Here is a 16,625-nt window from a genome sequence, read left to right as displayed (position 1 = left end):
ATGCAAAACTGGCGAATATGAAGAATGTTTCCGACCATATAGACATTGCCCAGACGAAATTAAGGTACTCAAAATAATTGTCACACTTCCGAAAGTTTATAATAAGAAGGTAATTTCCATCTTTGCAGATTTTTAAGAAAGCTTATTACTCAGTGGACCGTAAGTGCCTTCCAACGTTTGGATGAAATGGACCTGCACCTCAAAATCGCTGTAGTTACTTATGAAACACATAATTGTCCAAATTATAATGTACAATCACTGGAGAAAGTTATGAACACATTGAAATTAAAATAGGAAAGTGATAAAGTGATGAACGCAGTCCTTTGCGTTTCGACTAGGACTATGTCTTCTATAAAATAATCTAAGACTGGTGAAAACTTAAAATTGACGACCCAGTCAAATTAAGAATAAACATTGTTAGGCTAGACTGCTTAGTTTTAACAGACGACCTAGAATTAGCACGTCAGGGTATCCGTACAGCACAGATACAGAAATTTTTAAAGAAATGGCAGAAAGAGAAGGTCTGCAAATATCAGTTGAGAAAACAATACTTCTACCAACAAAGTGGCTCCCAAAATTACAAAAACAAAATCTGGAAAATGGAGAGAATTCCTCGGTTGAAATGCTTAGGGAAAACCATTTTGGAAGCCCTGCCAGGAAAGGAGTGGTTACGACATTCGCTTTCACAAAGTGGAAACATCTCCTTCAAAAAGCATGCCTGTAACTGAAAATGCACTTCAAAATACGCAAAACTGAGAAAGTACAACCCAGTCAACGAATTTAAATATCTTTATGAGCCTGAAACACTCATTTTAAACTGTAAGACAGATGCTGGGAAATTCAGAATAGAATACGAAAAGCAATCAGTAAAATTTTAGACCAATGTTATATTGAAAAAAGAACATATAACCTGAGAGGAAACAAAAAACTGAACAATGTGGGCTAACAACGGATTTGAAAATATTCAATTTGAAACTCTATGATGCATGTTAAAAGAATAGAATCAACCAGAACCAATTAACAGGTTGTGTAAGTTACTAAAATATCAGTAAAGCTAAAACTGAAACGACACAATGTATCGGTGAGTAAACGAAGACATGTGCAAGGCAAGAATAAGACAACTGGATGCAACAGACTGGAAACGTTAAGAAGAAAATCCGCTACTGGACACTTGGCTTACCAGAAAAACCCAAGAGGACTGACGAGCGAGAATGAACCAATTCTGAGAGAATAAAAGTAATGTGGGCCAAAGGAAAGCTACGACTAATCTCTAAAAGTGTCCCTTGTTGTCAAGTGTGTGGTCCGGAAACCCCAAAACTCGGATCATTGTTACAGCAGCGAAGCACTGTTGTCGTGATGTCTCATTGCACTCTCCACGGGTGATAATCCATGGTTCATCTAACAGTCAGAAAAGACCGTGCGCAGATTAGCGATCTGCTCGATTTCTATTTGAGATAGGAAAATGGGGTAAAAAGTTTTTGGTCTAACCCGGTGCAGAAGCCGACACCTGTCTTGCTGTAGCTATGTAAGAGTACGTAAAGCAAGGGTTTAATGAATAACCGGAGCTGGCGTAGATAAATTACGCCAACCGAACAATTCCTTTTGCTAAGGATTTTTAATTTGCGTGAAATTAATGCTCAGGTAACGGCATTATTTGTACTGGCATCGTCCAGATTTTACGTACGAAAACATACTCGTTTGCCTCTTATGTACAATATTAGACAGGCTTAAATAACTCCGGTCTAGAGCGAGACTGACTGTTCAAATGTATTCCACCGTGTATCCTGCATTGGTCTAAGACACGCCTTAACAGTTTGGAAAAAAAAATTGCTTCTTTTAGAATTTACGCGTAAAAAGTACGTTCCTCGGGGAGGTTTTTGAAGTGCGCTACTTCTTCGGAATTGAAAAAATCGGTTTCAACATCGCATGAAGGTACATAAATGGATAAATTTGTTTGTCCAATAATCTTCATCCGTCATCGAGATACGACTGTTTAAAGTCAAGTTTAATGGTGGACGTAAAACTGGTTCTTATGTGAACTGAATGAGTCGAAACGGTTTAAAGTCAATGAAATAAATAAAAAAAATGCATTCTTACTATAAAACTGAAAATCGAATAGCAAAAATCTAGCTTCATTCAGATGTTATGAGCAAGAAACACGTTTCTTCTGAGTTTCCTTACCCGCGCCTAAGCCTCACAGCGCAAGCTTGGGATACACCTCAAAGAAATGTTCCGCACCATCCAGAGATTGGATCAGCTGTACATTCGTCTTAAGCATCACTGGTAGAACATAACTCAAGATGAGATCTGCCATTTATTTCGTCAGCGTCAAGGAGGTGCCGAGTTGCTATCACTTCCTGATGCCAAAAAAGTGCCGACAGTTGGGATCGACAAGGTTTTATGAATTTCATAATTCTACTACTATTTCCTTACAGTTATCATGCAGGGTTATTTATTCTGAAGAAAATTGTGAAATATTTTTACAGCGTTACTTAATGAAGCGTACTTACGGTTAGTTACATATACGTACATGATACGTAGACATCGTATGATATATCATGAAGGGATAGATAATTTCTTCCTTAGACAATTATGATGTGTATTTGTGACAAACATGATTATAAGGCTGAATGACTCCCATTGACTACCGTGTATTATCCGCTTGTCTACGACCAACGATAATGAACTTCCAACAGCAGCACTCAACGGAAGAGTCGCAGACACTGTAAAAGCACTTCAGCCGGTTGTTAATTTTTGGAGAAAACACCGAAGCCGTTGTGCTTCAGGCAACTGTAGGAGAACTGACGGAGTAAAAAGTTACAAACAACAGTTGATACCCCAACATTCACCTCATCTCCCGTTGACACAATTTAGTATTACGTCTATATTGTAATATTTAATGTTACTTATTCGATCTCGCTACACACCATGTTCTGACTCTTACATGGTTTCATTGCCCTCCCTTAAACCCTCTCCGCATTCCATGTTCATTGATCTAATAGCATTGTGGCTTTTCTCAAGAAGAAAATGGAATTATGTTACAAGTAATTACGTTGCAACGAAATACTTTTATCCTCATCTACATAACTTTGTCCGACCCATAGCAGATTTTTCTGTGTACAAAACTACTGCGTCACTCGACGGGGAAATGTTTCCAAAGTACGTTCCAAATTTGTACCTTAATTGTGCTAGGACCTTACTACCTTTACCGAAAAATCTTGAGTAGACAGTAATTAGCAGCCATCTCGAGGAATAATTCGACACAGTGGACTCATAGCACGGTCTTCACAATGGTAGGCAAAGACCTCCTAACATACTCGCTCTTCCGTTCCGAAAATTTTCTCTCTCTCTAGGAGGGGAAAAACGTGCGTGGTAGTGCTCAGCATTGACAACCGGCTTTACGAACTGGAAGATATCATCCATGTACATTTGAAAAATGGTTGGTATCGCAAATAGCAGGCTTAATCGAAGAGTGGCTGCTACAATTTATTGACGTGTACTACGACTTTGACGTAACATATTGATCAGTACTGCCAGTGACGAGAAAATTCCATTTTGGAGCTATGGCCTTTCATCGAGTACTGATGTTCGGCTGTTAGTTTTGATGGCTGCAATTTGATCTGAGTGAGGTAACAAGTTCTAGAACCGAAACATCATGTTTAAAACTGTGTATCGAAATGCTGTCGCGTCAGTGACACATTAAGCCTAAGGTTCTTAATGAGATTCATTGCTGTACTGTCTTTCTTGAGTACAGTTCATCTTCTAATCGCTTCATTCCAAATTCTCATCTGAGAACAATTTAAAACATTTTTCAAACTGATTTGATTATAGTTGGGTAGATTGTTGCCACCAGTGGATTTAACACCGACGTGTAATCTTGAGGCATTTCTTCGGGTTTTGTAACGATTATACTTCTTAGAGATGTAGCTTCGTAAAGTTTCTGAGTTCCTTTCTCTCATATATATATATATATATATATATATATATATATATATATATATATACTCCTGGAAATTGAAATAAGAACACCGTGAATTCATTGTCCCAGGAAGGGGAAACTTTATTGACACATTCCTGGGGTCAGATACATCACATGATCACACTGACAGAACCACAGGCACATAGACACAGGCAACAGAGCATGTACAATGTCGGCACTAGTACAGTGTATATCCACCTTTCGCAGCAATGCAGGCTGCTATTCTCCCATGGAGACGATCGTAGAGATGCTGGATGTAGTCCTGTGGAACGGCTTGCCATGCCATTTCCACCTGGCGCCTCAGTTGGACCAGCGTTCGTGCTGGACGTGCAGACCGCATGAGACGACGCTTCATCCAGTCCCAAACATGCTCAATGGGGGACAGATCCGGAGATCTTGCTGGCCAGGGTAGTTGACTTACACCTTCTAGAGCACGTTGGGTGGCACGGGATACATGCAGACGTGCATTGTCCTGTTGGAACAGCAAGTTCCCTTGCCGGTCTAGGAATGGTAGAACGATGGGTTCGATGACGGTTTGGATGTACCGTGCACTATTCAGTGTCCCCTCGACGATCACCAGTGGTGTACGGCCAGTGTAGGAGATCGCTCCCCACACCATGATGCCGGGTGTTGGCCCTGTGTGCCTCAGTCGTATGCAGTCCTGATTGTGGCGCTCACCCGCACGGCGCCAAACACGCATACGACCATCACTGGCACCAAGGCAGAAGCGACTCTCATCGCTGAAGACGACACGTCTCCATTCGTCCCTCCATTCACGCCTATCGCGACACCACTGGAGGCGGGCTGCACGATGTTGGGGCGTGAGCGGAAGACGGCCTAACGGTGTGCGGGACCGTAGCCCAGCTTCATGGAGACGGTTGCGAATGGTCCTCGCCGATACCCCAGGAGCAACAGTGTCCCTAATTTGCTGGGAAGTGGCGGTGCGGTCCCCTACGGCACTGCGTAGGATCCTACGGTCTTGGCGTGCATCCGTGCGTCGCTGCGGTCCGGTCCCAGGTCGACGGGCACGTGCACCTTCCGCCGACCACTGGTGACAACATCGATGTACTGTGGAGACCTCACGCCCCACGTGTTGAGCAATTCGGCGGTACGTCCACCCGGCCTCCCGCATGCCCACTATACGCCCTCGCTCAAAGTCCGTCAACTGCACATACGGTTCACGTCCACGCTGTCGCGGCATGCTACCAGTGTTAAAGACTGCGATGGAGCTCCGTATGCCACGGCAAACTGGCTGACACTGACGGCGGCGGTGCACAAATGCTGCGCAGCTAGCGCCATTCGACGGCCAACACCGCGGTTCCTGGTGTGTCCGCTGTGCCGTGCGTGTGATCATTGCTTGTACAGCCCTCTCGCAGTGTCCGGAGCAAGTACGGTGGGTCTGACACACCGGTGTCAATGTGTTCTTTTTTCCATTTCCAGGAGTGTCTATATATTGTTGCAGATGAAGTCTTTCCCAGATTGTAACTTTACAGAAAGATTTTACTTCCGTTTTAGAATATTCTTTCTTTATTTTCAGGGATGTAGGCTATGTCAGTTGCAAGTACTTTTTGTGGCTCTCGTATGGTAACAACTGATGAGCGAAGTTTTTAAAGGCGGTCGGCAATGTAATTTTCGTTGAAATTTTATTCGCTAACGTTTGCGGAAATTGCGACACCCGGAATGACTGGTAAGAACAAAACCAAACCCTAGGTATTATTAGGGTCTGAGCTGTTTCCGTTTGTTGCTTAATCACATCTTGCTTGTTTAGAGCAACGATTTAATGTGTGACTCTTAATTATAATATTCAGTGCTCTTCGTTGTGGCAGTTGGACGCATATTCCTATAGACTGGTCCTGCATCAGTTCCAGCTGCAACAACAGCAGGTTTAAAAAGTGATTACGGTCCAACCTGTCATGTCTGCTTTAGAAGTACGTGGAGACGATTTAAAACTTCATACAATGAAGACATACACTGTATTGGTATAATTAACATTCTTTTATTAACAGTATTTACATGCAACCAAGCTGACAAAGCTGTAGTGCGAGGAATCTCTCGACTGTAAACTGTTGTGACTTTGACGCAGCGATGAGTCATTTTGCGTAATCGTTTATGAATGTTTTTGTAATACTGGTAGATTATAAATTGAAGCGAATTATCTTTTGAGGTTCGATCAGACTGATAACTTCAGCAGCCAGCCGAAATTTGGTCTGAAAGTAGAGGGAGGTGTGGACTCGAACTAGGGACTTCGTATTTACATTGCGCAACGTTTACCTCTTTTTGTGTCATTTACCTCCGGAAACTTATCAAAGACTTGCTGAATCCATGTCACGCAGAATCGCCGAATCACTGCTGGTGGAAACTAAATGAGCTTATGAGTCCATATGCCACTCACGTACGGTTGCAATAAATGAAAAACATATCAGTTTGGTTCAACAGATTAATAGATTTACAGAACTAATCCATCGTTCAAAGGCTTTAAAGATGTAGCCACATGTGGTCATTGAAGTGTATTAGTGGTAACAGGGGAAAATCTGTTCTGGCCGGGTTCCCGGGTTCGATTCCCGGCGGGGTCAGGGGTTTTCTCTGCCTCGTGATGACTGGGTGTTGTGTGATGTCCTTAGGTTAGTTAGGTTTAAATAGTTCAAAGTTCTAGGGGACTGATGACCATAGCTGTTAAGTCCCATAGTGCTCAGAGCCATTTGTTTCTGTTCTGGACTAAGGCTCAAACACGGAATTCCCGTTTTACGCGAGTGGTCGCCTAAACCCTTGGCCATTTATTTTCTGCTTTTCGACTTCTGGCCAAACGCTCTACCACTTTTTTTCCAAAGACAATTAGTTGCTGCAAACACTCCCTCACTACACTACCTCTCAAGTGTCGCACTTGTGAAATAACATGACCAGAGATGGAAAAGCAATATACATTCAAAAAACAAAAAAAGATGGACTCGATGAAACGATGAAGTGACCACAGATCCCGAACATTAATTATTTTTTTTTTACATCACTTAGTGTGAAATTATAAAATAGAAAACATGGCACCCAGCCCCACAAGAGAACCCTCCAACTCGAGGCCTCCAACGCAAAATTTTAACCACTGCACTATTTGAATATTATTTTTTTAAACAAAATACGGTACATCAACACCGCTACGTATCTATTATTCGTCATCCAGTACGGTAAGTTGAGTCGTCTCTCACATGAGTGTTTTTATGCAGTTGTGCAACAGAGCACCCCACCACAGGTCGCCGGCACTCATATCCGATCTCAGACAATGCGTTGCTAGTAAAACGTAAGGAGGACCACGCTGGTAAAGGAGTCCTGAAAGCTTGGCAGTTGCTGCCTGCATTAGTATGCATATACTGGCGAGAAGTCAAGTGACCGTTTCCCCCATTACTAGCGACCAAGATGTGCATAAAATAACCAAGCAGTCCCATTATTGTATTATATTCCGTTTTCGGAGAAGCGTGAGCTGCAGGGCCAACAATGTCAACATATCTGTTAAGGAAAGCCAACTGTTTCCGGAGTCAGTACCAGTTCGCCAAATGTTCTCATCAGGTAAATTGGTGCAAGCGGTATCTATCAGGGCACATTTACTACATTTGTCAGTATCACTGACTCCAGTCTGATTCAAAGGATGGTTAGTGGGGATCAAATTATTTACGACTCTATATCAAGAGGAAGTCACTGCCGCGGAATAAACCCTGAGAATCGCAGCGACAACAGTTCTATGGGACTGGGACAGACCACCCCTCTCAGCGAACAAACAAAGACAGGGTCGTAGATGGTTCAAATGGTTCAAATGGCTCTGAGCACTATGGGACTTAACATCTATGGTCATCAGTCCCCTAGAACTTAGAACTACTTAAACCTAACTAACCTAAGGACACCACACAACACCCAGCCATTACGAGGGTCGTAGATGCCAAAGCTGTAGTACATCGGCATCAAAACAGCTCACGGCAAGATAATGATATGTAAGACTCAGTATTAAATAAAGGAGACCAATATCAACAGGCGGAGCAAGACTCAGTAGACGCCCAACCTTGCGCCAAATGTATAAAGCAGAAGCTTTGGTATTTATATCAGAGGGTCCGAAACCTCCTAGGGTAAGTAGTTTATGTGTGATCGCATTGTGCAATCTAGGTATCTAATGTTTCCATAAAAACCATCCAGACAATTGCCACAAAATTTTTTTGCCATCATATCAGGAAGCGTCAAAAATTGGTCAATGTAAAATGCCTTATGCAACACGTATGTATCCAAAATGCGAATTTTTTGGATGCTTATAACATGGTGCTGCTCGTGTTGCAGCACGCCTCTCTGCGTTTTATTGGTTACGGTTTTCTAGTTACGTGTCACCATTTTAAGGGAGCGACGGTCGACGATGACACCTAATGACGAATGCTGGTCTACAGCACACATCATTGAAGTCCCAGAGTGTAAGAATTTCACTTTTGCCCTCTTTCAGCCGCGTATCAGAGACTCGGCAACCATCCTCTAACTCCATCTTTACAAGAGAAACTTCTCACTACGGCGGAGAAGAACCACCACATTGTCGACAAACGCCCGAAACCGCGAGGCTGCACCAGAAACAGTCCCTCCCCGCAACTAAAGTGAGAGACGGCAAAGCAGCGGTTCCAAACATAGAACAAATAAGGACATGGAAAGGGGGCTACCCAGGGCCACACACTGACTAATCGCCATCTGCTATCTCAGCTGACCATTAACAAGTATCTTCACCACGATCCCCCCAAACACCTGGAAGAGAACTACAAGAGCCTCGGGGATGAAACGGAGTATCGTCAACACACGAGCCAAATAACTATGAGGAACAAGTTCAAATGCTTGTTAAGATCCAGAAAAAGGAGGGCACAGTGAAGAAAAGTAATTGCAGTGACTGACGTCACGTCCTGGTACTTCACTGTTGCAGTCACTGTCAAGTGACCAGGTAAACTCTGATCCTCTCCAGTCACCTTCTGCAACAGAGAAGATAAACTGTTACTGATTGTCCTTGCAAAAGTCTTTTAGTCAAAATTAAGCAAAGTGAGAGGCCGAAAAGTATCCACAGTCACACGCCCTGACTGTTTCGGTATTAGTACTGTTTTACCCACCTTAAAGTCTCCAGATATAGTTCTGCACTGCATAGCCTCCTTTAACATCGACGTAACGTCACACCGAAGAGGGGCCAAAATCGGACATAAAACTCCTTAGGAGAGCTTCCGGACAAGGTGATTTACCTGAGGAAGGAGCAGACACCTTATCTGCCTGAAAGGAGCCCAAAAATTCAATGTTCTGAGGAAGCGTGATTCTCCCACTCGTAGCATTGCTGCAGAGCGCGAACAATGTCCCCTTGCACCAAGTGATGCCGCTTGGGTTGCAGTAGCTTTGCTGTAGTTCGGCTAAAGTCTTGGATCCCACTCATTCATACAATTCAAGTAAAAGAGAGTAATAAAATTCATAAGTTATCATAAAATCATAGAATACTATATTACGTACACCAAAATCAATCTTTCCATGTACTGCAATTGCCAGTGACAACGTCATATATTTCGTAAAAAATTCGTTATCTTGATAACACTTATATATATATATATATATATATATATATATATATATATATATATATAATGTACTCGTGTTTTTACACGAAGATTAGAAAACGTTGTCATCTGGATAAGCAAGAGAACATTACATATAAGATACTGCTGATGATGAGCAATGCCGGAAACTAGACCGATGAAATAAAATACCACAAAGCAACTTCTGCAGACACTCAATGTAAGATGACGTATTTACAATTTCTACAAGCTGCAGAGCACCAAACGTACGTACGTACAGAAATGTTTCCATACGTAATGGATTCGTAACGGGACGTGGCCAGAAAAGGCCAAAGAAGTGAGAAAGACATAATTTTGAATTTCGTTTCAACTGCTACTTACACAGTTTGTTGAACATGACCACCGGACACATCGACGAGATCCTGTACAGTGTTGTATTTGAACTTCGTGACCAGAATTGGAACAATTTTTTTCTGAGCATAACACGCTTCAGCACTAACGCATTAGCATACCTACCAAGTTGTGCTGCCATACGATAATGCACAGCCCATAATGGACCTTCGTGAGCAGCTGCGCTTTAATTATAACCACCCGGTATTTATCTTCAACTACTATAGTGCATACCGCTACGTTCTCTTCATACGAGTGGAATCACCAGCGAACTAGGGGTACGAAGGCTGTATATTAAAGATCTTTGTGGGGGAGATAAATAAAGGTGTGAGGCTAAATAAACTAAATCTTAAACATGGCTTCGTATCAGCATTTGTATAAATCTGAAGAGGTTGAAAATATCAACCAACCAGTTGCAAATCAAAGGTTCTTAGCCCCTGAATTATGTTTCGATATTTCTAAAAATGAAGAGGTTGAAAAATCGGCCAACCATTTGCAAATAGAGGTTTATTAGCCCTTGACCTAGATTTCGATGTTTGTGAAAATATCTTTTCCAGAAGGAGTGGATCCTGTTACATCGCATGATGGCACGTTAGATTAGATAAAGCCGAGCGTCTCTCGTCACATACAAAATTGACGAAACAAGAATTATCCCAAACCAACAGTTGGCGTTAGTCTCTGGCATGATGTACACTTAACTTATGCAAATATTTTATCTTGTGACGCCTATTACAATTTTATGCTAATATGAGCTTCTAACTGTTTGCATGCGCTAGTGAGCATTCATTCTGAATTACGACATATGTAATCTGGCGGCTATCTAAAGCCATGGCTTGGGGTATTTCTTGTTCCGTCAGTTTCGTATACGGCAAGTGCCACTTGGCTTTATCTGATCTGCCATGCCATGTAACAAGACCCACTACTTCTGAAAAAGATGTTTTCACAAATACCGAAACCTAGGACAACGGCTAATATACCTTTATTTCCAACTGTTGGGCTGATTTTTCAACCTCTTCAGATTTACACAGCAGGAGTGGACCCATGTCTCTGACATGGTGTGTACTTAGCTTAAGTTATGCAGATATTTTATGCTTTGACTCCCGTTATAATTTTATGTTGACAAGACCTTTTACCAGTGGGTGGATACATTTATGGATTTATTCTGACGTACGCTGATGCTACTGGGTGCTGTCTTAAGTAATGGCACGTCATGTTTCTGGTTTTCGCATCAATTTTATATACGACAAGAGCAGCTCGGCTTCAGCTGATGTAATTTTTCGACTGTGATATAACAACTGAGTACGCTTACTTCACAAATATTTTTCTGTCACTAATATGTTCTTATGTTTGTAAACATAATTTTTGTAACTGGTTATATACATTTTTAGGGCCCATTCCTTCTGAAGAAGATATTTTTTAAAATATCGAAACGAAGGTGAAGGGCTAATAAACCTTTGTTTTGCAACTGGTTGGCTGATGTTTTTTACAACTCCTTCTAAATAAAGCTGGCATAACGGATCAGAAATTACACAAAATAAAAAAATAAGTTCTGAGCGTCTGACGAAATGTATATAATTGAAGGTAAACTGAGCAAACTGAAACATTCATATGATCTATAAAATAACATATAACTGAAGGTGTTAATCTGTAATACCAACAAAAGTAAAATGGAACAACATAATAAAACATAAAACAATCTGTGAAAGTTGTAATGTGTGTCGATACAACTGAAGGTGTTAATCTGTAATACTAACAAAAGTAAAATAAAACAGTATAATAAAACACAAAACAATCTGTGAAAGTTGTTGCTCCGGCCGCGGTGGTCTAGCGGTTCTAGGCGCTCAGTCAGGAACCACGCGACTGCTACGGTCGCAGGTTCGAATCCTGCCTCGGGCATGGATGTGTGTGATGTCCTTAGGTTAGTTAGGTTTAAGTAGTTCTAAGTTCTAGGGGACTTATGACCACAGATGTTGAGTCCCATAGTGCTCAGAGCCATTTGAACCATTTTTTGAAAGTTGTAGCGTGTGCTGACTGCTCCTCTGCATCCACTTGGGGTCATTTCGCTCAGTAGTTCTCTAATTTCCTATTTTACTCAGTTGCTATTGTGCTGAAATCATCAAAGCAACTCTTAGAAAATTTTAAAATAGTCCCGGAACGGATCGGTGGTGGAAGAAATTGCTTACCCAGATGCACGCATTTTGAGTTAATGTACATTATTAATTTGCTTAAATTTAAAGAGGGGAACAGAAAAATATTAAGTTGTAATAGTTACTGTAGTGGTGTTTTCTAGCGGTACATCGGGAACAAACCCTTACTAGACTGTGGTGCACTCGAAAACACAACAGATCACGTTATCAGAATAATTCTTACAAAACTGAGGGCTAGCATTTTTTTCCAACAACCCTTTAAGTTCTTTCCAAACTCTTTACTTTCGCAGCTAGTGTGACACGGCTATTGAAATGTGGGTGGTATTTTACTTGTCTCAGAATTTTGCTGGGCTTGCACGTATCTGAACCATGCTGTAGAGGAATCTTGAATCTCTTGCCATATTACTCCACTTTTTCTGGCCAACAGAAGGATATTTGCATAATTTGTTCATCGTTGAGTGTGCGCCCCTCTTTGTGTGTGAGGCCGCCAGTTACGGCTCAATGTTATTGTTCCTGCTGAGACAGAGGCACGTACCAGCACAGATACGTAAACACACACACGTTCAGGCAGTCACATTGAAGGGGAGATATGGTCAAGAGGGAGGACAGAGACAGGGAGATTGTCAGATACAAAGAGACCGGGCGCAGTTGCCATATACGCAACCCAGTAACAAACGGCCCTCCCTGAGGTTAATGGCACCATCTATTACTGTGCCGTCACATTGCCTACGGCCATAAATTCGGTAGCCAGCCGGTTCGTATTAATAACACGCAACCTGTTAACTTTGCTGCTAACATTTCGCTGTAGCAAAGAAACGAACTTTGCCCTTACTTTTGTTCTCTGTAGTGCCTGCGCCTGGTGTTGCCAACTTTCAAACTTAACTTGATGGAGAGCAAACAATTTTTCTTTAAACGGACCGAGCTCCTTTAGTGCGGCATAAGAAGAGTTACGCATCAAGAACACCACATCAGCTGCAAATGCGAATGGTTCTTTAATGTCCATCAGAGTTGCAACGCTTTTTGTCGGTTAGTGTATTTCCTATTGTAGTTACTACTTTCGGTGTTATCGGTCGCTTGAAATGTTGGTTGTCCGCACTCAAAGGTTTAGTTGTGTTTTCTACTGACAGTTTGGCAGCACATATCAAGTAACTTTTCAGTAGGCCTTTTATTATATTTATTAACGTATATGACAGAGAAAAACTTACTGAAAGACTGCCACGATTATCTAAAAATATATCCCGGTTCACTTCCTTAAGATTCTAGAGAAAAAAAATGATTTTACGAATTACGAGCAGATTGGTAAAATAGTGGAACTACATTGTATCTTCTAGAGGAAAATCGAAAAGACTACGTAAGCTGTAGCAATTTCGTTGAACAGAAAATCTTCATTCCACTTTTTATACTTTTACAGATTGTATAAAGGATATCATGAGAGAAAGCAAGAAAGGAGTTTCAGAAAACATTTGTGTGGAAGTAAACTGCACGATATTTCTAGACAACATCACAACCACAGTAGATTTTAATAGAACGTGAAATCTGTGTTGTAGATTATGTTTAATATTCGAAGGCACATTTAGCTGAGTATACAGGCGAGCAAAATTGAAACCACGGTCAAAATAAAATCAGCATGTTAGCGAGAACGCATTTACAAATGAAGTAAGGAATGTTTACTGTCCTTCAAGTACATAACTAAAGATAAGAGGTTCCTAACAATATTTAAAAGCAGGTAGCAGTATTCACTATTCTAGGGAGCGTAGTGATTTTAACAAGCCGCATCTTTTCTAGGCCGAAAAGAAAACCACGCTGTAAATTTTAATAAAAAACTAACAGGAAAGTCACTAGTGTAGCTACACTTCATTGCCGATCATTCAAAATTGCAGTGCGTTGAAACATGTAGCACAGTTTTATCGTAACAAAGATTTCAGGGATGATGGAGAAGGGCACATGTATCGGTCTGAGACTGGGAAATGTCTGGGGACAAACCGGTGGAAAATCAAAACAGACACATATTGTTATAATCTTATTTATCTGATACGTGCAGAACAGTCATGTGGTGGGCTCAGCTTCCATCCTGGTGTCACACAAAAATCCGTACTACCGGTCATCCGAACAAAATCACAAGCACTGTTAACCTTCTAACGGTAAGATGAAGGTTCCTGAGGTAAACGGTAAGGTAGGGTTGGATCAGACCCCAACCACAAAATATCGATTTTTCGGGGTAAAATAAAAAATGAATAATGGGAAAACGTTATATTATCAATTAAACACATATAATATTTGTTATAACAACAAGTTTTTTTTCTATTTTTATAATCAATAAGTAAGAATATAAAGTACTTTGGAAAAACTAGGAACTGGATTACAAAAAAATACCTTAACAGGAATATTCTCCATAAAATTATTGAAAGCATAGCAAAAATCAATAGATTCAGTCATCAACTAGGAACTTCAGTGCTTTAGAAATTTTAAGGATAGGAACTAAATGAGAAACATCTCTTACTAATTGTCGAAAATAATTATAGTGTCAGCAGTTTCGAAATATAAAGTTCTCAATAAAAATGTCTTTGTACACATAATGTAATAGAAACAAATAATAAATGTATAATGTTTTCCTGGATACGATCACATACAGCCCTGAAAATACATATTTGGCACAATTTATCACATCTCAGTTTCTTTACGGCCGGGGCATATAATAACTTTATGCTCCCCACATAAAGAACGATTACACTTACTACAAAAAGCATTCCTCTTCTATCTTTCGATCTATCACAAAAATCACATCTTCTTTTCTTAGTGGCTGTGCTTGGGTAGGCTTGTCTAATTCGATTGGTTCTTTTTCTAAAAGTTTTCCAATAGACGAACGGAGCTCACGGGAAATATGTGTGTTAAATGGTTCAAATGGCTCTGAGCACTATGGGACTCAACTGCTGAGGTCATTAGTCCCCTAGAACTTAGAACTAGTTGAACCTAACTAACCTAAGGACATCACAAACATCCATGCCCGAGGCAGGATTAGAACCTGCGACCGTAGCGGTCTCGCGGTTCCAGACTGCAGCGCCTTTAACCGCACGGCCACTTCGGCCGGCCATATGTGTGTTATTTAACCTCTTTTCCATAAGAGGTTTTGTCAAAGAGAGCGCAAGATTTTTGAGAAATGGTATTCTCGCGTCATTTGAATAGCTGTCCATTTTGCTATTGCTTTTGTAAATGATAAAACTATTTATAGCAGCGATGTCTAACAGTATCGCATGGGCCATTGTCTCGATTTTCTTTTTGTGATCCTGCTGTGGCAAAGCATATCTAATACATCGACCCCTCCTTTAGTTAGACTGTTGAACTCCACCATTTCAGGCTTATTAGATTTTTCATTTATCTCTGCAGAGAAGTGCATAGACGATATCAGTAAAACTTTTTTATTTTTCTTTGGGGTAAATGACACCAAAGTTTTGTCATCCTGATACATAAATGTTGAAGAGGCTACTGGAGCGGAAAGCAGCATTGATGGTGGTATTTGCGGTTTGTTCCTCCAAATGGTTCTAATGGCTCTGAGCACTATGGGACTTAACATCTATGGTCATCAGTCCCCTAGAACTTAGAACTACTTAAACCTAACTAACCTAAGGACAGCACACAACACCCAGCCATCATGAGGCAGAGACAATCCCTGACCCCGCCGGGAATCGAACCCGGGAACCCGGGCGTGGGAAGCGGGAACGCTACCGCACGACCACGAGGTGCGGGCTTTGTTCCTCCCCAATGGACCTACAAATGTGAGTTTCTTTTGGAGGAGGGCGTCAGTCACCTCCAGTGAGGAGAACCAATTGTCCGCTTCAGTGTTTCTATTAGAACCCCTGATAGATTCCGTCAGGCGCAAAACTTATTGGGCAGGTAAAGGCGAATCTCCAGGTCTCCTCTTTATTCTGTTGTCCTTGCCAGTGTATGGAATGCCACGCAAAAAATAGAATGTCCTTGCGTCGCATAGTGACATTATTTTCAACTCATATTTGTCGGGTTTCAATGGGATATACGCTTTGAATGGACAGGCACCCCGAAAATTCAGTAGAGTCTCATCTACCGTGACATATTCAGATGGACTATAATTATTTTCACTGTTAGATTCAAACATGTCCCACACTTCTCTGAAACCCGCAAATTTGTCGTTGATTTTTCTGGCCCCTCTGGTGGCTTTATCATCGAAGCGGAGGTTTTCTAGAAGAAATGCAAACCTTTTATTGCACTTAGTGCAACGGAATACCGGAGGTCCATAGGTTGCCGAAAACATCTCATCTACACTGAGCATATAATTTTTTAGGACACCACTCATGAAGACAATACCCATCAACCATTTTATTTCAACGCTCTCTGTTGGTGAATGAAACCACTGGACCGTATTGTACATTTGCCTAGACTTCTCGATTTCAAGATTTGTGTACAAAACAATTTTTTCTATAATTTTCGAATCTATAAATAATAAAAATATTTCCAATTCACTAGTGATCCCCCTTGCTTCCCCACGTGGACCAGGGAGATGAGTAATAATATTTGACG

Source organism: Schistocerca americana, chromosome 1, assembly GCF_021461395.2.
Source record: "Schistocerca americana isolate TAMUIC-IGC-003095 chromosome 1, iqSchAmer2.1, whole genome shotgun sequence".
NCBI lineage: Eukaryota > Metazoa > Arthropoda > Insecta > Orthoptera > Acrididae > Schistocerca > Schistocerca americana.
This window is presented reverse-complemented; position numbering follows the sequence as displayed.